Below are 17,819 nucleotides of genomic sequence, written 5' to 3'. Positions count from 1 at the left end.
TTGGTAACCCATTTATAATAGCAATAGGGCACCTCGGGGACTTGTGGTATATGGCTGTTCTTTGTGGTATATGGCCAATATACCACAACTAAGGCTTATGTCCTAAGAACAGCCCTTAGCCGTGGTCACACCCTGATCTGTTTCACCTGTCTTTGTGCTTGTCTTCACCCCCCACCAGGTGTCTCCCATCTCCTGTCCTTATCCCCTGTGTATTTATACCTGCATTTTCTGTTTGTCTGTTGCCAAGTCGTCTTGTCCCGTCAAGTCCTACAAGTGTGTTTCCTGTGCTCTAGTTTTCCCAGTTCTGACCTTTCTGCCTGTACTGACCCTGCCTGCCGGCCTGTACCTCCCTGACTCTGATTTGGATCACGATACTTTGCCTGCCTTGGCTTACCTTTTGCCTGCCACTTGTACCATAATAAACTCAGACTCGTTGTAGCGCTTGTCGTCTGGGGAAGGAGAGGAGGACCAAAGTGCAGCGTGGTAAGTGTCCACATTTTAATGAACACTGAAAACAATAAACAACCAACGAACAGTCCTGTAAGGTGGAACACAACACTAAACAGAAAATAACCACCCACAAAAGACAATGGAAAACAGGCTACCTAAATATGGTTCTCAACGATTGACAGCTGCCTCTGATTGAGAACCATACCAGGCCAAACACAGAAATAGAAAATCATACACAAACTAACATAGACAACCCACCCAACTCACGCCCTGACCATACAAAAACAAAAGACAAAACAAGGGAACTAAGGTCAGAACGTGACACTCGTACTATCCGCCTCCTGTGTCTGCATCTGGGTCTTAGCTTGATGGGAAATTATCTGGAGATTTTAATAAGGGTGATTTCTCTTCTCTTGCAACATATTGTTAAACTCGCAATAATTATTATTTTGATGGAAAAATGTAGTTTGCGTCTTAGCCTACATCACTAAAAATGGCTGATGTTCCTTCTTAATTTGCTCAATAACACTATGGAACAAGGGTTTATTGGATAAATGTAGCAGCCCCTCTCTTGCTGTGAAAAACATTTTTAGCCTAATTTTCAGGCCTTGTGGGCCGGTTTTCTAAGGTCATTGGACTATGCATTTTTGCTAGACCTGGCAAACCTGCACGACAGTGATCGCCAAATCCGAGCCAGTGTAGGCATTACTGCTGATTTTCTTTACTCCCTAGTGGACCAATGGCGACGAATTATCTTCGCTTCCCTTTAAATCCCACATTCATGGAAAAACTGTGCTAAATCTTGCAATCAAAAGAAATGGCACTGAAAGCTAAGAAACAGACAGAGAAGGAAAATATCTGAGTAACCTAACTAAAGGTACGTGTAACTGCAAAATGGATTCAATAGGGTTGTTGGTAAAGTTTAACTGAACAATTTCTGCATTAGTTTTCAAATCATTTGCTCTAGCTTTTAAATAATTTGCTTGCAAGTTTTTTTGTTTTGCTTCCGATATCATTTTTGTATACAATTCTACTCATTTTGCACTCAATTTATTACATTTTTTATTTCAACAATCTATAATTTAGCCTTTCCTCTAATATTATTTTTACATTTTCAACTTTATTTTTCATGTTTATGGTTAATTTTATTTTGAATTCAATACTTAAGGTGTGAAACCTAATATAATTTATTCATATCACTGACTAGCAAGATTTCTCTCACCTGGTGTCCGAGTGCTGAATCAGTCCGTGATAAGAGGGCAGTAGGCCTTCTTCTGTTCTGACCTAGAGGTCTGGATTTGAGAAACGGTGCCTGGCTGGGCTATATCTGTGCTGCACAAGTCTATAAGCTCTGTTTGCTCTGATACAAAGGCTGGCATCTGGTCAATGCTTAAAAGAAAATACCCTTTTTTAAATAAATCTGGATCATGGCTCACAGACAGAACAGCATTTGCATTCAATAACAACAGAAGGTATATTAGTTTATTTTCTTTTGTCTCTCCCCCTCTCTCTCTCAAATTCACCTTGTCTCCAGTGGATTTTAAAAAACTGAACTGAAGCGAGAATAAAATGATTTCAAAGATCACTGACATATAAAAGGGAAAGTAGGCTACTTATTTAATTATACCCCCTAAAGAAATACATCATTTCAATTCAAGTGCATTCTTGATGTGTTGTCAGCTTCTTAAACATCGCAGAGAACTCACAGGCGCACCTCTGACACCTAGTTAATATTCACAACCTGTCTATCCATTCCATTGAATCTGAAGATGGCGCGTGGGATGCAACTTTCTGATTGGTGTTTAAAGCAACTGTGTTACTCCTACCTGAGTGTGTGTGCGTGGTTTTGTTTGTTTGTACTAGCGGGCCTATAATTGTAAATCTTGCTCAGGCATGACGACATGGGCGCCCAAGCATTTTGCTTATTTAGGGAGCATTTATTCAGGCGATTGGCCGTCTGATTGACAAAGGCAGGGGATGCTAAAGCGTGCTACTTGTTATGCAGCTAAAGTCTGTCAAGCCTCCAACACCTGCTCTCTCAGATGCTTATTTCAATAAGCGCTTCTATCCCATGTTGAAGAGACTTCTTGTTTTTATGATGGATTGGTGGAAGGTTAGCCTGGATACCATTCTGTCGCTCTCTGCTTCAGACAACTCTTCTAGATTGTTGTTGCCATGCCAAATATTCTGGCCTTCACTGCATCTAACAGTTGGACATTACATTAAAATGTGATTTGGTGTTGCTGTTTGTCCAAAAACTTTCACCTAGAGCACATAACAATACAATTTACACTTCGGTTCAAAAGTTTGGGGTCACTTAGAAATGTTAGAAGGCCAGCATCTCGGAGTCGCCTCTTCACTGTTGACGTTGAGACTGATGTTTTAATGCTGTGCTAATATATTTGCAAAAGGGTTTTCTCATGATCAATTAGCCTTTAAAAATGATTAACTTGGATGAGCTAACAGAAGTCCAGTTGGAACACAGGAGTGATGGTTGCTGATAATGGGCCTCTGTACTCCTATGTAGACATTCCATAAAAAAATCTGCCATTTCCAGCTACAATAGTCATTTACAACAGGTACTATTTAATGAAGCTGACAGTTGGGGACTTGTGAGGCTTCTGTTTCTCAAACTAGACACTCTAATGTACTTGTCCTTTTGCTCAGTTGTGAACCGGGGCCTCCCACTCTTTCTATTCTGGTTAGAGCCAGTTTGCGCTGTTCTGTGAATGGAGTAGCACACAGCGTTGTACGAGATCTTCAGTTTATTGGCAATTTCTCGCATGGAATAGCCTTCATTTCTCAGAACAAGAATAGACTGACGAGTTTCAGAAGAAAGTTCATTGTTTCTGGCCATTTTGAGCCTGTAATCGAACCCAACAATGCTGATGCTCCAGATACTCAAATAGTCTAAAGAAGGACCGTTTTATTGCTTCTTTAATCAGAACAACAGTTTTCATCTGTGCTAACATAATTGCAAAATGGTTTTCTAATGATCAACTAGCCTTTTAAAATGAAAAACTTGGATTAGCTAACACAACGTGCCATTGGAACACAGGAGTGATGGTTGCTGATAATGGGCCTCTGTACACCTATGTAGATATTCCATTAATTAGCCGTTTCCAGCTACAATAGTCATATACAATGTCAACACTGTATTTCTGATCAAATGTATGTCATTTTAATGGACAAAAATGTCATTTTCTTTCGAAAACAAGGACATTTCTAAGTGACCCCAAACTTTTGAACGGTAGTGTATATGGAATGGTTACCTATCAATACCAATCCTAACTGGGAAGGAAAGTATAAGCAAAACATACAGCACAAATCCTCCCCAGCTAATTTAAAGTAGGAAATCCACCAGGATTCGACCCTGAGCCCTTTTCTGATATATTATTTATTATTTAACATTTATTAATGATGTTCCTGATACTCGCACTGCTCTGTACTCTGCCTTATGAGTGCATGCATGTTCTAGTGTGGCAAATATCAATTTCCATTCCATACATTTGGTTACAGATTAGACTAATTCTCAAATTACATCATTTTCCCCACATAGTGCACCACTTTTCCTTTAAAATATGCACATGGAATCACTTACCCGGCCTTTCACTAGGGGCCAGCTAAATAGCTTATCACAAATGACATGCATGAAGCAGTTCACTTATGCCTGTCCAATTGCTGCAGTGATAACAGCGGTTGAGGTGTCTCTCTGCGAGGATCATTGCGCTCTTGACACTGACACATATAAATGTTGTGGTTGTGGTTCTTTGCGTTGGGAACAGCTCGCTTCTCTCAGATGCTATTTTCATGCAGAAATATGTTGCCAAGGTAACAGAGACGTTGAGAGGCTGAGTGAGCGCTGGGAAATTATCTGAATTCCAGGACTGCAGCAGTAGTCGTGGGGCGAGCAGAGCCCTAAAATACGTTACTCTGCATCAAGAACAGGGCAGATAGGTTCACTGACAACAACAAAAATAACATTAGGCCTACCATTGTGTAGCTTTGAAACATTGAAATGTCAAATTTTAGCCTAGGTGTCTATGTGGCAATTTAGCCAAAATGTTCCTCGTAAGGATCAAAGTGTTTTTCTCATCCATCTCCCTCTCAGTCTTTTGATGTAAATGCAAAACGTTCAAATGCAATGCACATCACAAACGTGTCAACCTTTTATTTGATTACTTCTATTTTATAATCCTTATCAAGTATCGTCCTCATTCCACCCAGTTACCAAATGTGCCACGTGCGCTCCTCTTCAAAAGAGTATAGCTATATTGCGTCTACATTTCAAATCAGCGGTCTCAAAAGCACTGAATAGCAATAGGAATGGCTGTATCCTGTAGCTGGTTTTACACAGAAAACATGGTCACGTTTTAGATCAAAATACCCTAAAAGCCTTGTTTCTGATGAGCTAGCTGATATTTTCTCCTTAAACACATGGATTCCCACCTGCGGCACGGTGCCATAAACATAACCCAGTGACAACTGATCAAACAAATTATTGTATTACTATTCGACTGATCAGTTCATTTGATCAGTCCAATTTTCAGTTTATTTAGACAAGTTAATGCAATATGACATTCTGCCCAATGGGACATTGTTTGAGAATGGTTTGATATCTCAATTTACTATGCACAGTGGAAGAGGAAGCATCAGATATCAAAGGTTGCTTCTTCGAATCCCTGAGCCGGCAAGGTGTTAACATCCCGCCGAAATGAGCAAGGCACTGAACCCTAAATACTCCAGGGTCACTGTCGATAATGGCTGATGTGTCACGACTTCCCCCGAAGTCGGTTCCTCTCCTTGTTCGAGCGGCGGTTGGCGTCGCCGGTCTTCTAGCCATCATCGATCCACTTTTCATTTTCCATTTGTTTTGTCTTGTCTTCTCACACACCTGGTCTCAATTTCCCTCATTAAATTGTGTGTTTTTAACCCTCTGTTCCCCCCATGTCTTTTTACCCATTTGTTTATTGTTCTGGTTTCCGGTGGTTTTATAAATAAAACTGGTCGGTTGATTAGCCAGTTTTGCTCTCCTGCACCTGACTTCCCTGCCACCAGTTACGCACTCCCTTACAGAATTCCGCACCACTAATGGAGTCAGCAGGAGCAGGTGCCCCTGGTATAGGGGTGGAGGAGCGCCTCCGGGAGCACACAGCGATGCTCCACAATCTTGTCCAAACAATGGATCGCTGGGAGAGTTCTTCCAGCTCCTCCACCAGCACAACTGGGGTACTCGTCCCCCCCCCCTTCTCCTGGGATTCGTCTCGCCCTTCCAGAGGATTCGTCTCGCCCTTCCCCAGGAATACGACGGGACGGCTTCGGGCCTTGAGAGGGTGTCCGCCCTCGACTCATGCCTCTCTGGTAAAGCCCTGAAGTGGGCCAACACCGTGTGGGGAGAGGGAGATGCAGCGTTGGACCATTTCGAAGAGTTCACCCGCCACTTCTTCAGTCTTCGCCACGCGCCCGAGGGTAGAGCCTCTTCCGTCTGAGGCAGGGGACGAGGAGCGCCCAGGAGTTCGCCCTGGAGCTTCGGATCCTGGCCGCCGGCGCGGGATGGAAAGACTGGGCCCTGATCGACCCTTATTGTTGCAGTCTGCGTGAGGACGTCCATCGGGAGATGGCCTGCAGAGACACCACCCTCACCTTCGACCAGCTGGTGGACCTGTCTATCCGGCTGGATAACCTGCTGGCTACCCGCGGACGTCCAGATCGGGGTTTGCCGGTTCCAACCCCCCGCACCACCTCTCCGCTGGGAGGTGCGGTGCACAGGGAGACCGGAGGAGGTCCCAGCTCGTACACCATCTGTGGCCGCAGAGGTCAGACTGCCGGTCGGTGCCGGGTTGGTTCCTCTGGGGATTGAAGCAGCAGGCAGGGCACTCTGGCGTCACCCCAGGTAACCCGGCACCATTCTCACCCAGAGCCCTCTGTTGCACATATGTTTTTGTATGTTACTTTTTCTGAGTTTTCCCCGCATTCCCAGCATAAGGCGCTCGTCGATTCAGGCACGGCTGGGAATTTTATAAATAGATCGTTCGCCCATAGTTTAGGGATCCCCATTGTTCCCGTGGCTGTGCCCTTCCCGATTCACGCCTTAGATAGTCGACCATTAGGGTCAGGGTTGATTAGGGAAGCCACCGCTCCTCTGGGCATGGTGATTCAGGGGGGTCACAAGGAGATAATTAGTCTCTTCCTCATTGACTCTCCTGCGTTTTCCAAGGTGCTAGGCCTACCCTGGTTAGCTTGTCATGACCACACTGTTTCTTGGCAACAGAGGGCTCTCACGGGGTGGTCGCGAGAGTGCTCGGGGAGGTGTTTAGGGGTTTCCTCCCACAGTGGAAAGTCCAGACCAGGTCTCCACCGTGCGCATTCCTCACGAATATTCCACCTTGGCTCTCGCCTTCTCTCAAAAGAGGGTGACTCAATTACCACCTCATCATCGGGGGGATTGTGCGATAAATCTCCTGGTAGATGCCGCACTTCCCAGGAGTAAAGTTTATCCCCTGTCACAGGCGGAGACGGTGGCTATGAAAATATATGTCACTGAATCCCTGCGTCAGGGGTTCATTCGGTCCTCTACTTCACCCACCTCCTCGAGTTTCTTTTTTGTGAAGAAGGAGGGAGGTCTGCGCCCGTGTATTGACTATCAAGGCCTGAACCAGTATAGCTACCTGCTACCACTCGTAGCCACAGCGATTGAGTCAATGCACGGGGCGCGCTTGGCTATGGACGTGAGGGTTTATGTTTCCTCCTGCTCGGTGTGCGCCCAGTGTAAGGCTCCTAGGCACCTGCCCAGAGGTAAGTTACAACCTGTTCCACAGCGGCCGTGGTCGCACCTGTCGGTGGATTTCCTTACCGATCTATCCCCCCTCACAGGGTAACACCGCGATCCTGGTCGTTGTGGATCGGTTTTCTAAGTCCTGCCGTCTCCTCCCTCTGCCCGGTCTCCCTACGGCCCTACAGACTGCGGAAGCCTTGTTTACGCACGTCTTCCGGCACTACGGGGTGCCTGAAGAATATTGTTTCTGATCGAGGTCCCCAGTTCACGTTGCGGGTCTGGAAGGCGTTCATGGAACGTCTGGGGGTCTCGATCAGCCTTACCTCAGTGTTCGCACCGGGGGACCGGGTCTGGCTCTCGACATGAAACCTGCCCCTCTGCCTGCCCTGCCGGAAGCTGGGCCCGCGGTTTCTGGGGCCATTTAAAGTCCTGAGGAGAGTGAACGAGGTTTGTTACAGGTTACAGCCTCCCCCGATTACCGTATTAAGCCCTCTTTCCATGTGTCTCTCCTCAGGCCGTTGGTGGCTGGCCCGCTCCAGGAGTCTGAGGTGCGGGAGATTCCTCCGCCCCCTCTGGACATTGAGGGGGCCTCGGCGTACTCCGTTCGCTCCATACTAGATTCGAGGCGTCGGGTGAGGGGCCTTCAGTACCTCGTGGAGTGGGAGGGGTACGGTCCGGAGGAGAGGTGCTGGGTTCCGGTCGAGGACGTGTTGGACCCTTCAATGCTGCAGGAGTTCCACCGTCTCCGTCCGGATCGCCCTGCGCCTCGCCCTACGGGTCGTCCCAGAGACCGGTGTTGGCGCACAGCTGGAGCCGCGCGTCAAGGGGGGGCCTAAGTCGGTTCCTCTCCTTGTTCGGGCGATTCTCGGCGTCGCCGGTCTTCTAGCCGTCATCGATCCATTTTTCATTTTCCATTTGTTTTGTCTTGCCTTCTCACACAACTGGTGTCAATTTCCCTCATTACATGTTGTGTATTTAACCCTCAGTTCCCCCCATGTCTTTTTTTAAACATTTTATTTTTTATTTAACTAGGCAAGTCAGTTAAGAACAAATTATTTGTGCAGAAGTGTTTATTGTAAGTGCATGCGCATGTTTTCTCTGGTGCGCAATGGGTTTTGTACCCATTTGTTTATTCTTCTGGCTCCCGTTGATTTCCCAGTTTGCTCTCCTGCGCCTGACTTCCCTGCCGCCAGTTACGCACTCCCTTACATGATGTGTCTCGGGGGGAAGTTGGGATATGCAAGAAACACATTTCCATCTCACACTTGTACAGGTTAAAATCACTTAAACAAGCAGTGAAACAAGACAAATATAAGCAACCCCTAATTGAGCAGGCAGAGCTTTGGTGTTAATAAATAGTTTTACTGTATTTGTAATCGCGGGATAAACCAAGAGGGATGACATCCATGTAGTGATTTGTTGTTAAATGACCCGTCTTCATATATTACATACGATCAGCAGTTTGCAGAGGATAGACCTATTTTGACATTGCCCATAGGCACAGATCTAGGATCAGCTTACCTTCCCTCAAACCTAACCTTAACCATTAATGAAGCAAAAATGCAACACTGGCCTCAGATCACCAGCTAGGGTGAACTTCATCTTACTCTGCATCGCTGACTGCAAGGGCCTCTCTGACTGAGTTGTGTTTGACCAAAGAGAAATGGTCCCTGACTCCCCTAGCAGTCTCTATCCTCCAATATCCTCCATTACCGGAAATCTGCAGTGATAACAAGATTAGCATAAGCTTTGTCTTAGCAAGTCACTGAGAATGAAAGGGCTTCTTAGAGAGGATTAGTCTCCTCTCGCCCTTTGCCAGGAGCTGATAGTTATAGAGCTGACTCTGACTGACTGGCAGTCTGCTAGCCCATTAGGTAGCTCCTATTCACATTTCTCTATCACTGGCTAATCAATGAGGAATCCATCACTACAGGTGCTTAGGAGGGAGACAGAGAGAAAATAACCTCCATAAGCGATACCAGCTATCAGGCAAATGGGCAGAAAATGGTTCCTAATGGTGCCTGGCTTGTCTGGTGTAAACTGCTGCCAGCCTCTTTACCCATCCCCCCCAGAGCAGATGAGGAACTGGGAGAGAAGGAGAGAGAGGCATAGACAGAGGATAAGAGTGATAGATACAGAGTGAGGGAAGAAGAGAGCATAATGAACACAGGGGTAGAATGATAGAGAGACAGGAGAGAAAGCATAATGAGAAAGAGAAGAAGAGACAGAGAGAGGAGAGATAGAGTCTGGGAGAAAGTGTTTGAGGCAGACATCAAATCAAATTTTATTAGTCACATGCTCCCAATACAACAGGTGTAGACCTTACAGTGAAATGCTTATTTACGAGCCCTTAACCAACAATGCAGTTTTAAAAAATACAGATAAGAATGAGATAAAAGTAACAAGTAATTAAAGAGCAGCAGTGAAATAACAATAGCGAGACTATATACAGGGGGGTACCGATACAGAGTCAATGTGCGGGGGCACCGGTTAGTTGAGGTAGTATGTACATGTAGGTAGAGTTATTAAAGTGACTATGCATAGATAATAACAGCAGCAGCGTAAAAGGGGGGTGCATGCAAATAGTCTGGGCAGCCATTTGACTAGATGATCAGGAGTCTTATGGCTTGAGGGTAGAAGCTGTTTAGAAGCCTCTTGGACCTAGACTGGTGCTCCGGTACCGCTTGCCGTGCGGTAGCAGAGAGAACAGTCTATGACTAGGGTGGCTGGAGTCTTTGATTTTTAAGGCCTTCCTCTGACACCGACTGGTATAGAGGTCCTGGATGGCTGGATGGCTGGAAGCTTGGCCCCAGTAATGTACTGGACTGTTCGCACTACCCTCTATAGCGCCTTGCGGTCGGAGGCTGAGCAGTTGCCTTTACCAGGCAGTGATGCAACCATGTTCTCGATGGTGCAGCTGTATAATTTATCCTTTTGAGGATCTGAGGACCCATGCCAAATCTTTTCAGTCTCCTGAGGGGGAAAAGATATTGTTGTGCCCTATTCACGACTGTTTTGGTGTGCTTGGACCATGTTAGTTTGCTGGTAAGCCTGAGTGGTAGGCCTGATCACCGACAACGACAAGACAGCCTATAGGGAGGAGGTCAGAGACCTGGCCGGGTGGTGCCAGGACAACAACCTCTCCCTCAACGTGATCAAAACAAAAGAGATGATAGTGGACTACAGGAAAAAGAGGACAGAGTACGCCCCCATTCTCATCACCGGGGCTGCAGTGGAGCAGGTTGAGAGCTTCAAGTAACTTGGTGTCCACATTACCAACAAACTAACATGGTCCAAGCACACCAAGACCGTCGTGAAGAGGGCATGACAAAACCTTTTCCCCCTCACGAGACTGAAAAGATTTGGCATGGGTCCCCAGATCCTCAAAAGATTCTACAGCTGCACCATCGAGAGCATCGAGAGTACTGCCCAGTACATCACTGGGGCCAAGCTTCCTGCAATCCAGGACCTATATAATAGGCGGTGTCAGAGGAAAGCCCATAAAATTGTCAGAGACTCCAATCACCCAAGTCATTGACTGTTTTCTCTACTACCGCATGACAAGTGGTACCGGAGCACCAAGTCTAGGACCAAAAGGCTCCTTAACAGCTTTTATTTACCCCAAAGCCATAAGACTGCTGAACATTTAATCAAATGGTCACTATTACATTGACCCCCCCCTCCATTTGTTTTGTACACTGCTGCTACTCGCTGTTTATTTATACATAGTCACTTCACCCCTACCTACATGTACAAATGACCTCTAACCTGAACCCCCTTGGTACTGGTACCCCATGTATATAGCTCGTTATTGTTATGTTTTATTATATTTGACTTTTGTTTATTTGGTAAATATTGTCTTAACTCTTCTTGAACTGCGCTATTGGTTAAGGGCTTGTAAGTTAGCATTTCACGGTAAGGGTCTCCACTTGTTGTTTTCGGGGCATGTGACAAAGTTTGATTTGATTTGATCACCTAATAAATAAAAACCTCACATGGCACTACTTCTGAAAAAGTGAATTGGGCCGGATAAGCTGAAGTGGACTCTGCTCAGGAGTCCCCCGAGTCTCAAATGGAATAGGCCCGAGTCCAGCATGTTGACTGGGTATAGTACGCCACGAGACCCTAACCCGCTTTGGTGCGCTCTGACAGCTGTTTGCCAAGTGTGCTAAGCTGAATCATGCTGAAAAATAACATTAGTCCAATTTTGATAATTGCTGACTGCAGGAATGTCCACCAGAGCTGTTGCCAGAGAATTTAATGTTTATTTCTCTGCCATAAGCCGCCTCCAACATCGTTTTAGAGAATTAGGAAGTCCAACTGGCCTCACAACCACAGACCACATGTATGGTGTCGTGTGGGCGAGAGGTATGCTGATTTCAACATTGCGAACAGAGTGCCCCATGGTGGTGGTGGGGTTATGGTATTGGCAGGCATCAGCTATGGGCAACGAGCACAATTGCATTTTATCAATGGCAATTTCAATCTGTTGCCATCACCTCATGATTCAGCATGATAATGGATAGCCCCATGTCACAAGGATCTGTACACAATTCCTGGAAGCTGAAAATGTCCCAGTTCTTCCAAGGCCTACATACTCACCAGACATGTCAACCATTGAGCATGTGTGGGATGCTCTGGATCGATGGGTACGACAGCGTGTCCATTTCTTGCCAGTATCCAGCAACTTCACTCAGCCATTGAAGAGGAGTCGGACACCATTCCACAGGCCACAATCAACAGCCTGATCAACTCTCTCTATGCGAAATAAATGTGTCGCGCTGCATGAGGAAAATGGTAGTCGCACCAGATACTGACTGGTTTTCTGATCCACACCCCTACCTCTAATTTAAGGTATCTATGACCAACAGATGCATATCTGTATTTCCAGTCATGTGAAATCCATAGATTAGGGCCTAATGATTTTTTTTCAATGGACTGAGTTCCATATATGAACAGTAACTCAATAGATTTTTTGAAATTGTTGCATGCTGCGTTTCTATTTTTGTTCAGTATAGATTGGTGTCTATTAATTGAGTAGTATTTAGATAACTGGTCTGTAGTTCAATCAGATTTCAACCAAAAACCAGATATCAACCAAAATAAGACGTGTTTTTCATGATGTCAAAAACAAGTAATGAAAATACGTCTTAATCTGGTTGTGATCTGGATATAAGATGTCCCGGACAGATTTTAACCAGTGAGAGACGTCTTTGTCAAGTCGTATGCCCACTGGGAGGAAGTCTTTAGTTTTGATTTGACCATTTCAATGATCCATCTCTCCCTCCCCCCTCCCAGCGCAGGCAGACTACTGGAGCTTCCCGAAACAGCCATCGCATTGACTAATAATGAGAAACGTTCATTCTGGACCCATTTACTGCTCTTAATAATGCATACGCTTTGTAATTGTCTTTGCATATACAGTATGACACTGTGTGCATGTCACACACACACACACACACACACACACACACACACACACACACACACACACACACACACACACACACACACACACACACACACACACACACACACACACTCCATGTCCTTCTGCAAGAGAGATCTCTTGTGGTTCAGTGATGTTATCTGTCTTGCCTCAGGCTTAATACTTTTAAGGACAATATGAGAATGTATCATCAAATTAAGTGAAATCAAATGTTATTTGTCACATTGGCCGAATACAACAGGTGTAGCACCTTACAGTGAAACACTTACATACAAGCCCTTAACCAACAATGCAGTTTTAAGAAAAAGACCTACAAAATCAAAGAAATAAAAGTAACAAATAATTAAAGAGCAGCAGTAAAATAACAATAGCGAGGCTATATACAGGTGATACCGGTACAGAGTCAATGTGCGGGGGCACCGGTTAGTCGAAGTAACTGTGGTAATATGTACATGTAGGTAGAGTTATTAAAGTGACTATGCATAGATAATAACAGAGAGTAGCAGCAGTGTAAATGAGGGTGGGGGGAAATGCAAATAGTCTGGGTAGCATTTGATTAGTTGTTCAGAAATCTTATGGCTTGAGGGTAGAAGCTGTTTAGAAGCCTCTTGGACCTAGACTTGGGGCATCCGGTACCGCTTGCCGTGTGGTAGCAGAGAGAACAGTCTATGACTCGGGTAGCTGGAGTCTTTGACCATTTTTAGGGCCTTCCTCTGACACCGACTGGTATAGAGGTTGAGGATGACACGAAGCTTGGCCCCAGTGATGTACTGGGCCGTTTGCACTACCCTGTGTAGTGCCTTGCTGTCGGAGGCCGAGCAGTTGCCATACCAGGCAGTGACGCAACCTGTCAGGATGCTCTCGATGGTGCAGCTGTAGAACCTTTTGAGGATCTGAGGACTCTTGACAAATCTTTTCAGTCTCCTGAGGGGGAAAAGATTTTGTTGTGCCCTCTTCACAACTGTCTTGGTGTGCTTGGACCATGTTTGTTGAACTTGAAGCTCTCAACCTGCTCCACTGCAGCCCTGTCGATGAGAATGGGGGCATGCTCGGTCCTCCTTTTTCCTGTAGTCCACAATCATCTCCTTTGTCTTGATCACGTTGAGGGAGAGGTTGCTGTCTTGGCACCACACGGTCAGGTCTCTGACCTCCTCCCTATAGGCTGTCTCGTCATTGTCAGTGATCAGGCCTACAACCGTTGTGTCATCTGCAAACTTAATGATGATGTTGGAGTCGTGTCTGGCTGTGCAGTCTTGAGTGAACAGGGAGTACAGGAGGGGACTGAGCATGCACCCCTGAGGGGCCCCCATGTTTAGGATCAGTGTGGCGGATGTGTTGTTACCTACCTTTGCCACCTGGGGGTGGCCCGTCAGGAAGTCCAGGATCCAGTTGAAGAGGGAGGTGTTTTAGTCCCAGGGTCCTTAGCTTAGTGATGAGCTTTGAGGGCGCTATGGTGTTGAACGCTGAGCTATAGTCAATGAATAGCATTCTCACATAGGTGTTCCTTTTGTCCAAGTGTAAAAGGGCAGTGTGGAGTGCAATAGAGATTGCATAATTTGTGGATCTGTTGGGGTGGTATGCAAATTGGTGTGGGTCTAGGGTTTCTGGGATAATGGTGTTGATGTGAGCCATGACCAGCCTTTCAAAGCACTTCATGGCTACAGATGTGAGTGCTACGGGTCACTGGTAATTTAGGCAGGTTACCTTAGTGTTCTCTGGCACAGGGACTATGGTGGTCTGCTTGAAATATGTTGGTATTACAGACTCAGACAGGGAGAGGTTGAAAATGTCGGTGAAGACACTTGCCAGTTGGCCAGCGCGTGCTCAGAGTACAAGTCCTGGTAATCCGTCTGGCCCTGCGGCCTTGTGGATGTTGACCTGTTTAAAGGTCTTACTCACATTGGCTGTGGAGAGTGTGATCACAGTCATCCGGAACAGCTGATGCTCTCATGAATGTTTGTGTTACTTGATTTAGCTTGTCTGGTAGGCTTGTGTCACTGGGCAGCTATTGACTGTACTTCCCCTTGTAGTCTATAATAGTTTGCAAGCCCTGCCACATCCGATGAGCATCGGAGCTGGTGTAGTATGATTCCATCTTAGTCCTGTATCGAGCTTTGCCTGTTTGATGGTTCGTTGGATGGCACAGCGGGATTTCTTATAATCTTCTGGGTTAGGATCGAACTCCTTGAAAGCGGAAGCTCTACTCTTTAGCTCAGTGCAGATGTTACCTGTAATCCATGGCTTCTGGTTGGGGTATGTACGTACAGTCACTGTGGGGACGATGTCATTGATGCACTTATTGATGAAGCCAGTGACTGATGTGGTATACTCCTCAATGCCATCGGAAGAGTCCCGGAATATATTCCAGTATGTGCTAGCAAAACAGTCCTGTAGCTTAGCAAGTGCTTCCTCTGACCACTCTTTTATTGACTGAGTCACTGGTGCTTCCTGCTTTCATTTTAGCTTGTAAACAGGAATCAGGAGGACAGAATTATGGTCAGATTTGCCAAATGGAGGGTGAAGGAGAGCTTTGTATGCGTCTCTGTGTGTGGAGTAAAGGTGATATAGAGTTTTTCCCCTCCTGGTTGGACATTTAACATGCTGGTAAAAATGAGGTAAAACGGATTTAAGGTTCCCTGCATTAAAGTCCTCGGCCACTAGGAGTGCCGCCTCTGGATGGGCGGTTTCCTGTTTGCTTATGGCAGTATACGAACAGGAAAACTAGGTTTGTATGCGGGCGTGTGTATGTTTGTATCTCAGGGGTTGTTCAAAGATGGAATCCGCAGTAGGTGGAAACAGTGCTCCACCACCCTTGTTATTGTTTTTGTTACTAAGCTGAGGAGCGTTGTGCAGCATGGTAAAATTACAGTAGGCTATGTTGTAGCTACAATCTGATTTTGTCACCTTGAAGAAAGTCCTTGTTGATTTAAAATTGGTACTTAATGCAGGAAAAACTCAATGTATGCCGTTTTCTAATTCTCATAGAAATATTTCAGATGGCTTACACATTTATGCATTGGATGATTCTTTCATCGATCAGGTTCCCGCCAATAAATATCTGGGCTTTTGGATTTACAATCATTTTACGTTTAAAAAAACATATGGATGAGTTTAAGAAGCTCAGATTTAAAGTAGGCTAGCCTTCTTTTATAGAAATAGATCATAACTTCACTGTTAAAATGTACAAATATGAGACACCAAACCCATTCACAAATATGGTTAACTCTCGAGGTTCAACTAATATGTACCAGTAAATCTGCCTTCAGTTTTAGTGCCCCCCCATTTTTTGGAATAGATTACAAAACTCCCAACATGACTGGTGCTTCTATGGCAGTCTATGACTTTAATGTTGAATGAATTTAATGAGAATTGCAACTGTTTGGATTGAATTTGTTGTATTGTTGTCCTCAGGACACCAATGTAATTGGGAGCCTGGTCTCAGTTGGTTCCCCTGAATAAATATATATATTTTTTAAGTTGAACAAAAAGTAATTTACATATTGTGCTCTTTTATCGCACGTGCAATGATGTCAGAGGTGGAAAAACTGTGTTCCTTGTTTGCAGGAACTTCTTTGTTGTAATTTAGCAAACGGATGTGCTGTTTCACCATTAAGGATTCCAGCTGTTTCACATATGTCTGACAGGTGATTTAGCCTACTCTATGAAGGGGTGCCAAGTGTTTACAGAACAATCTAATGCAACATTTTTAGCACCCCTGTCATTAACAATTAAACATCTCTATCATCTTCTCTCTCTCTCACTGTGATCGTAATAGCCCGTTCACACTGAAACAGACTCAAAGATCACTTTAAACCATGCAATTGGACACAAATTGTTGCCATCAGTGGCCTGGTGGGATAGCTACTCTCCCTGTCCCAATTACAATTAGGAAAAGATAATTGTAGCGTCAGTAATCGTTCCAGTAGATTTCTTTCAGAATGTTAGTGGTTATGAACCAATTCTGAGAAACGCATGTACAGTGGAAAAAAAAGAGCATGCCAATGCCATCACCTGTACCAGCAGGTAGTTAATGTAACAGGTATGATGAATATGTGAGAAATAATTGGTGGATCAGTTCCCCTCACTGAGAAGTAATTGGCCAGCTTGCCTCTTGCTCTGACAGTTGGTTAAAGCCCAGTGATCTATGATTGACTGTTCAAACCCCTACTGAGAGGTGATTGGCTGTTTGACTGACTCTGACAGACTGGCAGGGTCAGTGACTCATGATTGGCGGGTGAGTCTTTCAGCGGGACAGCGATTGGCTCTAAGGGGCATTGCAGGTCAGGATTTGATGACAGGGCGGTGTTCAGTGAGGAAGAAGAGCCCTGTAGTGGATCAAGGAAGGATGGTGGGGAGTAGAGGGTGCAGGAGGAGGGAGTAGAGGCAGATGTGGGTTAACAAGGGAGGAGGGCCGGGAACCCCGCAGTGTGTGAGGGGAAACGTGTGGTTCTGTATTTGGCTGCAGGGCACACTTCACTCGGCATTGGTCCATTGCCACCACAGGAGGTTGGTGGGAACTTAATTGGGGAGAACAGGCTCGTGGCAATGACTGGAGCGGAATTAGTAGAATGGTATCAAATACATCAAACACATGTTTGATACCATTCCATTTGCTCCATTCCGTCGATTATTATGAGCCTTTCTCCCCTCAGCAGCCCCCCGTGACCCCCCCACCCACCTCACTCCTGCAGAGGTCCAGTGAGTGCCGAGAAGCTGTAGGCTGCATGGCTGACTTACACAGATGCTCTTTTCTCTCCTTCTCACTTTCTCTGTGTTTCTCTTTCTGGCCTCTCCTTCGCTTTCTTTACCTCCCCACTCTCCCACTTTCTCAAACATCCCTCTTCTTCCCTTCTTCCTGTCACGGTTCCCTTTCCTCCTCTCTCTTTCTCTATTCCCTCTTCTCATTCTCTCTCTCTCTCTCTCTCCTTCTTTCTCTGTCTCATTCTCTCTCTCTCTCCCCAGGAACTCATGTATTATTATCACACACCTCTGGCACCCTCAAGAGACTGAGTGGACGTCTGGACCCGGCTCCTCCACTACACGTTTATAATCATGCATAATGAGAGAGAAATAAATATGAAAAGACCCGGTCTGTTTGGATGACATTAATTAATTTATGTCTGACATATGTGCAGCACATCTTAA

The sequence above is a fragment of the Oncorhynchus tshawytscha genome, linkage group LG05 (genome assembly GCF_018296145.1).
Source record: "Oncorhynchus tshawytscha isolate Ot180627B linkage group LG05, Otsh_v2.0, whole genome shotgun sequence".
NCBI lineage: Eukaryota > Metazoa > Chordata > Actinopteri > Salmoniformes > Salmonidae > Oncorhynchus > Oncorhynchus tshawytscha.
The sequence above is the reverse complement of the archived record's forward strand: the minus strand, read 5'-3'. Positions refer to the sequence as shown.